Source organism: Papaver somniferum, unplaced genomic scaffold (assembly GCF_003573695.1).
Source record: "Papaver somniferum cultivar HN1 unplaced genomic scaffold, ASM357369v1 unplaced-scaffold_103, whole genome shotgun sequence".
Classification (NCBI taxonomy): domain Eukaryota; kingdom Viridiplantae; phylum Streptophyta; class Magnoliopsida; order Ranunculales; family Papaveraceae; genus Papaver; species Papaver somniferum.
The window spans coordinates 1,006,958-1,019,907 of NW_020619159.1; the positions used below are offsets into that span (position 1 = coordinate 1,006,958).

General features: G+C 36.3%; 1 long non-coding RNA gene across 9 annotated transcripts; it reads left to right on the top strand.

The window, feature by feature from the left end:
• Nucleotides 1-1,541: 1,541 nt before the first annotated feature.
• On the top strand, nucleotides 1,542-6,394 carry LOC113327560. Of its 9 annotated transcripts, XR_003349019.1 has the most exons (6): nucleotides 1,544-1,903; nucleotides 2,033-2,117; nucleotides 2,636-2,759; nucleotides 2,845-2,950; nucleotides 3,220-4,916; nucleotides 5,809-6,394. It is a non-coding gene; the product is annotated as an uncharacterized LOC113327560 (long non-coding RNA). The 9 variants fall into 9 exon arrangements; XR_003349020.1 differs by having other exon boundaries at nucleotides 1,542-1,903; nucleotides 2,636-4,114; nucleotides 4,452-4,916; XR_003349021.1 differs by having other exon boundaries at nucleotides 1,543-1,903; nucleotides 2,636-4,624; nucleotides 4,743-4,916.
• The last annotated feature ends 6,556 nt before the right edge of the window (nucleotides 6,395-12,950 follow it).

The window sequence follows — 12,950 nt, forward strand, 5'->3', positions numbered from 1 at the left end:
CTGTATTGAACTTTGGCATATTGAATAGAAGAGAAGTATGTGTCTAAATGAGATGACCTAACAAGTGATAGTGATTCTCAATAACACCCATGCAAAGTATCAAGCCAATTAATGCATGATGACATAACAAATTATGAAGATAGCTGTAAAGGAATTCTGTTTCACCGAAACACAGTTTCAGATTGTCCAATCTTTGCAGTACTAATCCTTACCTGATCCTCTTTAAATTTTTATGGTACACTTACAACTCAATATTCCACAACACACTCAAAAATCATAGCATTCCGACGGTTCATTAAAAAGATACATTACTCAGAACCCGACTACTTTCAATACGTGCATACAGAATTCAGTTCCGGATTTCTCACACTTTGGTGTACCTAAAGTGATCAGAACTTCATGAAATTTCTACAGTAGGTAACCTTCATATATACAAACATCAAACTAAATTTCAGCTTTGTCTGATAAGCGGAGAATGAGATAAATAGGAAGACCATAGTCATATATTGTGCAAGCTTTGCAGTAGCAAACGTGACCTGGTCCGCGTGAAAATTTTACTGTACTTCTATAACAAGGTGAACTACGACATACTCAAATTTCATCATATTCCAACGGTTGAATTTAAAGATATCATTATAATCAAATCATGCAATTTCTTACCAAGATCTTTTGAACCACAAATTAGGGTTTTGACAGAGAGAGAGTACCCACAAAAAAAAACTATACGCACAATCAAAATAAACAATCATGGAGATCAAAGATATGAAAAACAATCAAAATAGTACACAAATCAAACTATTATAAACAATCATGGAGATCAAAGAACAAAAAAAACATACCTGGAAAAAAACGTTTCCTCTTCTTTCTCCTATGGTTTTCTACGCACCAAACTCCTTCCCAAATATCTACTCTTTTGAGAGATTTGTTGTGAGACCAAAATACACTAAAAATTCGAACTCCCCAAAGCAACCAACTCCCTAGTATTGTAGGGTTTTATGACTAACAGGGAGTTCAAGAGCTTTTTTTAAACTCCCCACCGACTAACAAGTGTTTTCTAGAGAGTTTAGGAGACTCCTCTAAATTCCCCCACGACTAACAGAGATTTGGAGAGACTCCCTCAAACTCCCTCGGGACTAACAGGAGAAAACCTAAATACATTAAAATCTCTTGAACTCTCCCACGACTAACCCCCTGGTAATGTTTGTTGTGTCACCCAACAGCCAGGATACATTGGATTTTCTAACTACCGGCCCTGATCTTCCCGGTGTCATCTAAATTGAGCTAATCCAATGGTTAGTTGTTGTGTGTGTCCCCACCACGTCTTCATAGGTGCAGTGAATTCCTTAAACTCTCTCCGTTTTTCCTTTTTATTTACACCCCGTTTGGTTGGAATAATTGGATTCCTAGGAATTTAATTATGGGGTAATCCAATTCTTGGAATTGAATTGAAATCCAAAAAATTAGCGTTTGGTTGAGGTAATCCAATTTTTTTTGTTTTTACCTTGGAATCAAATTCCATTGCACTACTAGACCAATGCAATGTAAATCTATCATTTTGGGGGGAATTGGATTTCTATGAATCAAAATTCTCAATTACACAAAGTTGATTTGGACCGTTTGGTTCAAGGAATTGGTCACATTCCCCTGAAATTGGATTACTTGTAATCCAATAACTTGAACCAAACATGCTGTTAGTAACTGCACAGCAACCTTAAAAATGATTTAACCTTTCGATCCCCTTTTCATCAAGATAATTTCAATCAAGCACCGACGTTGAATAACCCTCTCACCTTCTTCCTCTTATTAAATGTATTTCGACGTTACAATCATCTCAGTTTTCAATGGCTTCTCCATATATAATGTCACATCCCATTCGAAGACAACATTCGTTTCACCGGTTCATGTAAGTTTTCCCCCTTTCCTTACTTCTATATTGTGCAATTTCACAGTTTTTTCGTGGGCTTTCTTTGCTGATGCTTTTGTTTATAATTATTTTTGGGATTCAATCATTTGTTCCTTATTTTTGCTGTAGGAAAAAAGAAACCCAAGTTGAGTTTTTGGTTTAACCCATGAAGAAGGAAACCCAGCAATATTCACTTTTCTTAAATAGCCTCAAGGTAAAACAAAAATATGCATTGCAAATGTTTGTGGAATTGTCTCAGCGAGAATATGGGATTTAAATTTCGTTATTAGGTTTGCAGGAATGAAAAAATTGAGATGATAGTTGTGTTCATCTGCAATTACTTTGAAGTTTGAACTGTCCTATAGCAATGACGACCAAAAACTGATCTAGGCATCCCTAATTAAGATTGATTACAATTCTTTATACGGGGTTCAATGGGGATTTTGTTTGAAACTGTTTTTATTTCTTTGGCTTTGTTGTAGACTGGTGGATTCTTTGAAATATCATGCAGTAAATATAGTCTTAATAGCAGATCCGTTGGTGTCTTGCATCACCAGATATTTTTCTATCGCCTTTAGTCTCAAGAGCAGAAAATTTGAATCCAGTTACTACTATGTATGAGTTGTCTTACAATGGAAGCTAGAGAGATTTACATATTTTCCTCCCTATCCCCTATGTTCTAAAAATACTACAAAAAATGTTAATAATATTACTTTCGCTCTTGAATTGCAGATTATGACAATGGCCATCAAACCAAGTGAAATTTGACAGGAGCAAAAGATGTCTCTTCTTATCTCTATGCGGGACAACGCACGCACTGGAATCCACTGTCTTCCGGGTTTGCTTATGGTTTCAAGTAAGTCAACAGCCATGTATGTGATTAGTAGAATTAGAATATAGTATAACAGGAATGATATGAAGAGTCGAAGTTGACGGTGCAGAAAGTTCAGGCCATCCAAACAATGAAGGTGGATTTCCGGTGGACAATTAGTTGTCATGTCCAAAACTAATCAGTTGCTACAACTCTTTCACAAACCTAAAATAGAGGTAAACATAAAGTCTATTGTGTTTCCCATTGTTATTTTGAATTACAGTAACAAATTGATTAAAATGGTTAAATAAATCAAACAAATGCCTGAATACCTTTTATACACAGGATGGAACTGTACTCACCATTCCTGCAAAAATCAATATTTGTATCCATGATAAGTTTGCATTTCATGTCCAAAACTGAGATGCTCATCCATGAACTCCTGGGCACCATGCCTATATCTGCCCCATATTTTCCCAACTGATGTTTTTTCTGTGTTTGCAAGTACCCGTAAGCAAGAACCCCATGACATATTTCAATGCCCGTTAGGAAAGGTACATCACACTTACCTATTTTCGATGCTGACAATCGGAAACCCATCTCCCAGCTTTTATCTGCCAAATGGGATCCAGCCAACCGGGTTAGTTTACACTCATTTTTTCTATAGGGGTACCCCATATTTATCCCTGAAAAATAATGACTCTTTCTGTATTTGCCGATAGAACTTTAACCTTGAACATGCAAGACGCAAATGTGATAATGTTTAATGCCACCCCACCAAGGTACTGTTTGAAAATGGTTGGAAATATCTTGCATTTCCTTGGTGTAACAAGAAAGTTTTTGGTGATGTTGGTGACCTTTGGTGCAGTTAATGTGAAACATAAGGTGAGGTGCCCATCACAAGGTAAACTCCCTGCACTCTATATTTCCTTATTCGAATAACTCTAAAACCATCGATCCATTCATTCTTTTGTTGACGTTTTCATCCGGTCCTTTTTACCTTGGAGGTTCCTACTCCTCATTGAAGTCGGAAACAACAGTGGCTCAGTTTCTTACCTCCGTTAGTTTTCAATTCTAATTTTTCTGCCAGTTTTGGTGTTTCTTTGGTTCATTTATCTTAAAGAAATCTGCAATCTTTAGTTTGCAGTACAATTTATATATTTTTCAATTATTTTGTATTAGTAAATTTAAATCTGAGGAATTAAACACCCAGTAGTTCACTAATAGATTTGAGGAAACTGATTATATCTCGTTCGTTCTTAATTTTCATTTTTCCTAACTTTTTTTCTTTTTGGTTTTTATATTTCTTTGGATTATAATATTTAACTTATCGATATACAGCTTTCAGTTGCAGGCGAGCGTGAGAAGGGCACAAACACCACAACATTTACAACAGCTTGGTACATTTGTTATTGCACTTTTAAATTTGGCTAAACTTATAAATGATGTTTGGGTATTACCCAAGTTTTCTTCAGCTGTCTATGTGGAATCCGAACTGATAGTAGATAGGCTTAATGTCTCAACTGGAAAGATGGATATGGTAATATCTTTCATGATTTAATTTTTAATTAGTAATCCATGTCCTAAGCAGTCTAGTAGACCAGACAGATAGGTTATATAATAATAAGAGAAGAGCAGCTGAGCTAAAAGAAATATGTGAGACTGTTAGTCGTTAGATGTAAACCAAGTGGAGGATTACTGTCGACTGATTGGCATAGACGTATTTTTTTCTCAAAGGAACGTAGGTCGGCAGCATTCCTCTCTAAATTTGAAGAACACTTGCAAGACTTCAAGATTGATGAACATGTGGAAATTTTTTGACTGCGAATAAGAAGTAAAATGTCGAGTTACAGGCGCAACTTGGAGCTATAATCAGCAACCTTTATAGAAGGCTGCAGGAACATACCAAGGTGTACGATAATTTATTCTTCTTGATTTTATATTGTTTTGGTTTTTTACTATCTTCGGTTACATTGATGTAGAGATGTGTATATGTGATTCTTATTGTAAAAATCTGCGCGAGAATAGGTTTTTGACATTGCAGTTAGTGGAGGAAATTAAAAATGATGAAGAAGTGGTTTTGAGTGTTGAAGGATCCGAAAGTGACAGGTTTCAAAAGAGGTTCAAGCCCGTACTAGGGTTTACATAAAGGAAAGAACTGATGCGAATGGCAACAACATAGTAGGAAGAAAATGTACTAAGGTACATATCTTTCTTTATACATACGAGCCCTCATAAGCACTAATAAGGTATATTTCTTGAGATTTTATGATAACTTTCATAGGATATTTTGATAGAGGTTCACAAACCAACACTTGAGGAACATGAAATTCTAATCCACTGCCTCTGTCGTCATCTGACTCTGGCATTTTCATGCAGCATATATTGCTATGAAAAATTGATATTTATTTTCTATAGACAGTGAATCATTAGGTACTTAAGGAGTGGTAACATGAATTTTTAGGACTAGCCAAAAACAAGGAATTTTACACAATGACTACGATTCTTGCAGTCATGGTTTTGATGGTATGGTTCACCCGCGGGGATATTGTCTTGGAAAAATAGAATTTGATACAAAAAATTAGGCATGGCTAATACGTACTTGGAATTGCATCCTTTTCCATCATAACATCAACTCGCTTCTAGAAATTCTGTCTCACCTTAGTCACTTTATTGAATTTCTTAATTAACGTTCCTTACTCCCTTTGGGACTTGATTAAAACCATTGTCAAATGGGTTTTTGGTCACTCTGAATCCGGGTTACTTATAACTGGAACTGTGAACATTGGTCTCTTTTTAGTTGTTTAGTTCAGATCGTCATAAACAGAAAAGCTAGAGAAAAGAGTATTCAATCCACATGAATACTTGAGTTTACCTGCCTCCACACCCAATTCATTTTATTAGTTTTCGAATGAAACTCCCAATTCATTTATGGTGGCATATAGGTGGGATAAAAGTTTTGCAGTCTGCTCATTAAAATTTGCGCCCATGTGTATGTTTATTCGTCATGTACATTTATTAGATTACCATGTGGACAATGCATATACTAATTTTGGATACTAACGTTCATCTCGGTTATTGTTCCATGTTCAAGGCCGATCAGAGCTGCACGATCGCTGTATGGCGTTAGGCAGCCACCATGTAGGGCAGTCGCTACCTTCAGCATTATTTGATCGCAGTTTAAGATGTACCGACATGAAAATAGGGCTTGACATGACAAAACCGAAGTGCGAATGAAAAATTCGAATACAAGTACGAGAACCTTCGCACGCAGACGTCCCAGTCAGGATGACATGAAGGCAATTCCCAGCATATGCAATGACAATAAACAAGTCTCAGGGACAGTCCGTGAAATTCGTGGGAATCGATTTGAGAACACCGGTGTTCGGTCATGGACAGCTATATGTGGCTTTATCAAGATGGACGACGGCTAGGCAGATGAGGTTGTTGATGCCAGAGAATGACGAAGGAACAACCACTACGAATTTGGTCTAGCAGGATCTAAATCGCATGGACGAAATTTACTATTACTTCATATGGGGAGGGGTGAGTATTTCTGGACAAAATAAGAAAGTGATTCTGCAGTTTGGGTAGGTAGAAGTTTAGACCTTTTTGGCTTATTTTCATGAACATCGGGATTTTTTTTTTAGGGGAATCATAAGACAAGATATTTTTGGTTCTGTTGGTTATCAAGTTAATTTCATAAAAAAAAAAGTGGAACATTTTCATATAATCAAAGATGCGGTGGTGGATCACTAATTCAGATGGAATTTAAATTTTGGGTATATTTATTAAATACCGCTAGTTTTGGCATCCATCAACTATACCCTTATACAACAATAACTAGATGACTGGTTAAGGCAGTGTAGGCCCACAAACAAATGGACAAAGATACCTACATTTTGTCGTTCCTAAGGCTAAGTCCTATTGTGTGCTAGTCTAGCAGTTAGATTAACAATCCACGTCAGCTAAGACTACCTTCTAAGTTTTATGGGAGTGATAATTTAGTAGCTAGATCAATAGTCCACGTCAGCTGGGACCACCACCCAGCGTTGTTTGGTTCAGCGCTTTAAATCTCAGCCGTCAGATTAAAAATAAATCGTTCAGCGCTGAACCATTGAGCGAAAAAGTATTTTTTTGTAGCGTTGAACCATTCAACGCTACTATCTCGCTGCTAGTTCTAGTGCGAGTAAATAATAGGAAAGAGAACTAGTGTTAACAAATCGACAACACTTTGTTCTTGAACTGCAACACTTAACTGCTAATCTAACAGCTCAATCTAGCCCATAAAACTTAGCCTAAGATACCCACATTCTTTTCTCTATACAAATGCAAACTTCATTTTTTCCACCGCAAAACATATTTTCTCATATTTTATTATTTTTGTTTATCATTTTAAATATCAATGATTAATTTCTATCTGCAAAGCAAGAAAGACGACGACCTTAATAGTCACATAATGTTGCAAATGATTGTTTGAACCGTGTGAAGCCATCCGTGCCAAGGTGAAAAACAGATCGACAAACATTGCCTAAAATACATTTCATGTAAATTCTAAAATACATTTCATGTAAATTTAAAAATGTTAATCCAAGGAGTATACAGAAGGAAAAAAAGAAAAAGAAAAATCAAGCTGTTCCTTGGAGGCTTGGAGCATTTATAGTGGACGGCCTGAATGTATTTTTTTCACATAGAGATCGCAATGGACACCAATGCCATATGTACTAGTATTAATCTATCCAGTTCACCTATGTTTGATCAAATTTGTAGACCCTTCTAATTCCCTGCTCACTACTCCCACATGTTGCTGCATGCAGGACAAGTGACAACCAAGTGTTAGCTTCTAAAGGATAAGGACATTATAGTAATCCAGTCACTTATTAACCTAAAAAAAGCGAAGTGACGTAAGCCAGAAGACCTATTTTTCCCTTCCCTTTTCTCCGCCTCTCTCTGTTTCTGTTTTTGCTCCTTACTTTTCATCCCCACCTTCTCTCTCAAAAACATGAACAGTAGAAACTCTATAAATTAGTGCTGTCGGGACCATCAAAATTTATCAATTAAGTGAGATATTAATTAACCGATAAATTAATAATTATCAATTTAAAAAATATGTTCGGCAATTCGACAAAGAAATGGTTGCAAGAAAAGTTCTCCTGATTGTGGATAATTTCCCAGCTCATCCAAAAATTATTGAAGGACTGCAAAATGTTGAATTATTTTTTTTGCCATCAAACACAACTTCAAAAATTCAACCTTGTGACGCAGCCACGCAGGGATTATACGAGCTTTTAAAATGCATTATCGTGTCGATTTTATTGAGGTCTTTTGGAAGGATATGAATTAGGGGAGTCAAATTCAGAAAAAAATAAATGTGTTAGATGCAATGAATCTTACAATTTCAGCATGAAATCGATGTTCGTACAAGTACACTTGCAAACTGCTTTCATCATTGTAAACTTCAATCACCAGATAATATAAGTTTAGACAATTTGGATGAACAGATAGACAATGAAATCACTCAAGACTTGCAAAATTTGATCGAGAAGTTGGGCTATCGCGATTCAATGAATGTCGAAGATGTCCTAAATTATCCGGAAGAAAATGAGTTACACAGTTGTTGACAGATGAAGAAATAATCGAGAATGTTATGGGAATTGATAAAGATGTGGAAGAAGATGATGAAAGTTCTACAATAGTGCCCCCTTCACGAAACGAGGATATTAAAACGGCAATCACATTGAATAGTTTCTTGCTGAGCTATGAGAAAACAAAACCAAAAATTCTTATAATGATACAAAAAATTAGAGATGAAATTCAATGCGATATAGATTTTAGCAATAAACAGAAGACAATTAAATCATTTTTCAAAAGATCTTCGTAAATCATTAACGTATTGAATATATATATAATGCATTATTAATTTATATTTCATATGGGGTCTACATAGGTAATCAAAAATGTATTATCTTATAATTTTAGCGAATTATTAATTTGGCACGTTGTCCCCGACTCGGGACCGGCCAAAAATATTATTTAAGAGAATTTATTAAATAATCGAGTATTAATTAAAAGAGTTTCTACTGTAATTTCTGGTTCTGATATGATCTGAAAGTTGAAGGGTACGGTCAAAGAATAAGTAATTTATGTTTTCGTGTTTTTGTTTGTAGATATTAGATATATATTCCTTTTCTAGCTAAAATCGAAGACTTGGAGCGATGGATGAATTTCAAGTTTTGAAAGAGTGGAAGTAGGGGTACTCTTTCTTTTGCTGACAATTAACTTGGAGGTTCGGAGGTACTTTTAGCCTAATAATCTTCCGTGGATTGGGTGTTGTTTCTTTTTCATCTTTTCCTCTATTAGTTCTTATTGAGAAGATAAATGTCGTTAGACAAACTTTATATGGTTTGCAGAATTTGATTTTCTTTCTCTTACTCTCTGAAGAACAACTGAGAGATATTTAAATAGAAGAAGACGTTACCGGGTTGGCCAGTACACAACTAATCTATAACTGCCACCTGACAGTTGCACACGTTCAAGCCACACAGACACTCACACGCACATTTCACACACTCAAATCTCAAATAGAAACAGATACTCTACACACACACCCCCCCCCCCCCCCCCCCCCCCCGCAAGATCAGGGTCTGGAGAAACTAAGGACACTGAGCTTGAGCCGCAATGCAGAGAAACTTGTAGTTGACAGTGCCTTAGTAAAGATATCCGTTGTTTGATCCTGGGTAGATATAAATCGAACATCCAAAGCTTTGGCAGTAACGAGCTCACGCACATAATGAAATGCAATTTCAATATGTTTCATCCTATTGTGAAATATAGGATTGGCAGTTAAGTATGTAGCACCCATGTCGTCACACCATAAGACATGTGCTCTTGGCAGAGAGAATTGCAACTCAGTAAGTAGTGATTGAACCCACACAATCTCAGATGCAGCATCAGCTAAAGCACGGTATTCAGCCTCTGTGTTGGATCTAGATACAGTTTTCTGCTTTCTAGAGCTCCAAGAAATCAAATTAGGACCAAGGAAAAGAGCCATACCACCAGTAGATCTTCTGTCAGACATATCCCCAGCCCATTCAGCATCAGAGTATGCCTGTAATTGTAATGTTGTATCTCTTTTAAATTGCAAACCAAATGAAACAGTCCCATTTAAATACCTTAAAATTATTTTGACAGCTGACCAGTGTTCATTTGTAGGATTCTGCATATGCTGACAGGCCTTATTGACTGCAACTGCAATGTCAGGCCTAGTAACTGTTGCATATTGTAATGCACCCACTGTACTTCTATAAAGAACTAGATCCTCAAAAATTGTAGTATCACCATCAGATTTAGTATGCAGTATTGGAGTAGATGTAGGTTTGGCAGCATTCATCTTGGTCTTGGTAAGAAAATTGGTAATGTACTGCTCTTGAGAAAGTAAAATACCTGCTGAATTATGAATGGCCTGAATTCCCAAGAAAAAATGAAGTAATCCCAAGTCTTTAATAGAAAATTCTTGACTCATAGCATTAATGAGAGTGTCAATATCCTTGGAGGAGCTGCCAGTTACTAAGATATCATCTACATATAAGAGAATGTAAAGTGCAGAATGATTGGTTACCCTGTAGAAGAGAGAAGTATCTGTTTTTGATGGTAGAAATCCATGAGAACATAAGAACTTACTCAACCTCTCAAACCAAGCTCTAGGAGCCTGTTTTAAACCATATAAGGACCTCTGAAGCTTACATATATGGTTGGGAAGAATTTTATCCTTATAGCCAGGTGGTTGAATCATGAATACTTCCTCAGTTAGATGTCCATGTAAAAATGCATTCTTTACATCAATTGCCTCACCTGCCAATTCTTGTAGAGAGAAATTGAAATAATTATTCTGACAGTGGTAGGTTTAACTACATGATTGAATGTGTCTTGATAGTCAATACCTTCCACTTGATTGTATCCTTTAGCCACTAATATGGATTTATATCTCTCTATAGATCCATCTTCTCTTCTTTTGATTCAAAAAATCCATTTGCAACCTATAACATTTTGACCATCTGTAGCAAGTACTAATCTCCAAGTACCATTTTGAAGTAATGTTGTAATCTCTTCATCCATTGCAGCTCTCCATTTTGGGTCCTTACAAGCTTCAGCATAGCAAGTAGGCACTATGATATCCTCACACACACTCTGAACTTCAGAAGCAAATATTCTTGGTTTAGGTTTGGAAATACCCATTTTGCCTCTAGTTTGCATTGGATGAGCATTGGTGGCAGAGGAAGGTGCAGTAGTAGATGTTGGAGTAAAAGTATGTTGAAGAGTAGAGTCGCTTGATATAGGTGCATTAGTAGAAGATGATACATCAGCTTCATTGGAGATATGTGTTGGTGGAGTGGAAGCATCAGGAATAGGCATGACAGATGGTGTGACAGACACTGCTGTAGAATTTTCAGAAGTAGAAAACAGTGTAGCATATGGAAATGTATTATCATCAAATTTAACATCCCTGGAAATAATTATCTTGTTTGTACTTGGATTGAAGCACCTGTATCCTTTGTGCATGAGACTATAACCAAGAAAAATACATTGAACAGATCTGGGTTCTAACTTATGATGATTGAACTTTCTTAAGCAGGGATAGCAAGCAGAACCAAAAGTGTGTAAGAAGAGATAGTCAGGTTGCACATTGAACAAACACTCCAGAGGTGGCAACTGATCCAAATTGGGTGTGGGTAATATGTTAATTAGGTAATTGGCTGTCTCAAAGGCATAAGACCAAAATGAAATAGTAATGAAGCATGATGTAATAGGGCCAGATCAGTTTCTACAATATGTCTGTGTTTTCTTTCAGCTGTACCATTTTGAGCATGAGGACAAGAAACTATATGTCCTATTCCACAAGAATTCAAAAAAGTAGACACATTTCTGTATTCACCACCCCAATCAGATTGAATGAACTTGATCCTTCTATTAGGCTGATTTTCAACAAGAGTTTTGAATTTGACAAAAGTTTCAAGAACTTCAGATTTATAAGCTATAGGATACAACCATGTGAACTTACTGAAGGAATCTATGAAAGGAACATAATATTTATAACCATTAATGGAACACAGTGGTGATACCCATACATCTGAATAGACTACATCTAGAGGACCATAGACATTATTAGAACTTGTATCAGTAGGATAAGGCAGTGCATGACTTTTAGCTGTCTGGCAGGAGGAGCAAACTGTTGATGTCAAATGAGAGTCAATCACTTCATGAACTGAGGAGAGAACATGCTTGCTGGATGACCAAGTTTATTATGCCATTGTGCTGAAGAAGATATGCCAGATGAGAGAGCTTGCTTTAGTTGGGTGGTGGTGAACTCCATGTGATATAATCCATCTCTAACAGGACCATGAAGCAGGAATTTTTGGGTAACTCCATGTGATATAATCCTTAATGAGAAATTTGTCAGAGTAGAATTCAAAATAGCAATTATTCTCCTTAGTGAATTGAAGAACTGATATCAAATTCTTGGTTATAGATGGGACATGAAGGATATTTGAAATGGTAAATTTAACAGAATCATTGTGTAAAGTAGAAGAGCCAGTATGAGTAATATGCAAACCTGATTCATTTCCAACTCTGACTTGATCAGTTCCTTGGTATTCAGAGTGTAAGTTTATATTTGACAAATCAGATGTGATGTGGTGAGTAGCCCCTGAATCAGCTATCCAACCAGAAGAAGAAGAGGAAGCAAAGTCATCATTGTAGGAAGCAAATGCTTCTGGTTCAGGACACCAATAATCTTCATAATCATCACCATAATAATCATTGGAAGTATAGTAATCTTGCATAGATTGATCACTTGGTGTATATCTGTATCTGCATTCTGTAGCTTGGTGACCAAGTTTCTTGCATAGTTGACATTTGACATAGTAGGTATATCTAGGAGGATAAAAGTTGGAGTTGTCCTGTCTGCCACCTCTATTGCCATTTCTTCCACCTCTAAAACCTCCTCTGAAGTTACCACCATTTCTTCCACCTCTAAAACCAGAATTATTTCCTCTTCAAAGTTATTTCCTCTTCCAGAGTTATTAGACCAATTGGAATTATCATCATAAGAAGAATTAGAGTAAGGTGAATAATCATTGTGTGGATATGAATTAAGCTGATAATCATTGTGCGGATATAAATTGTGTGAGTAGACATTTGAGCTTCCAGATTGTTGATTGAAAGAATTAGGTCCGGAGG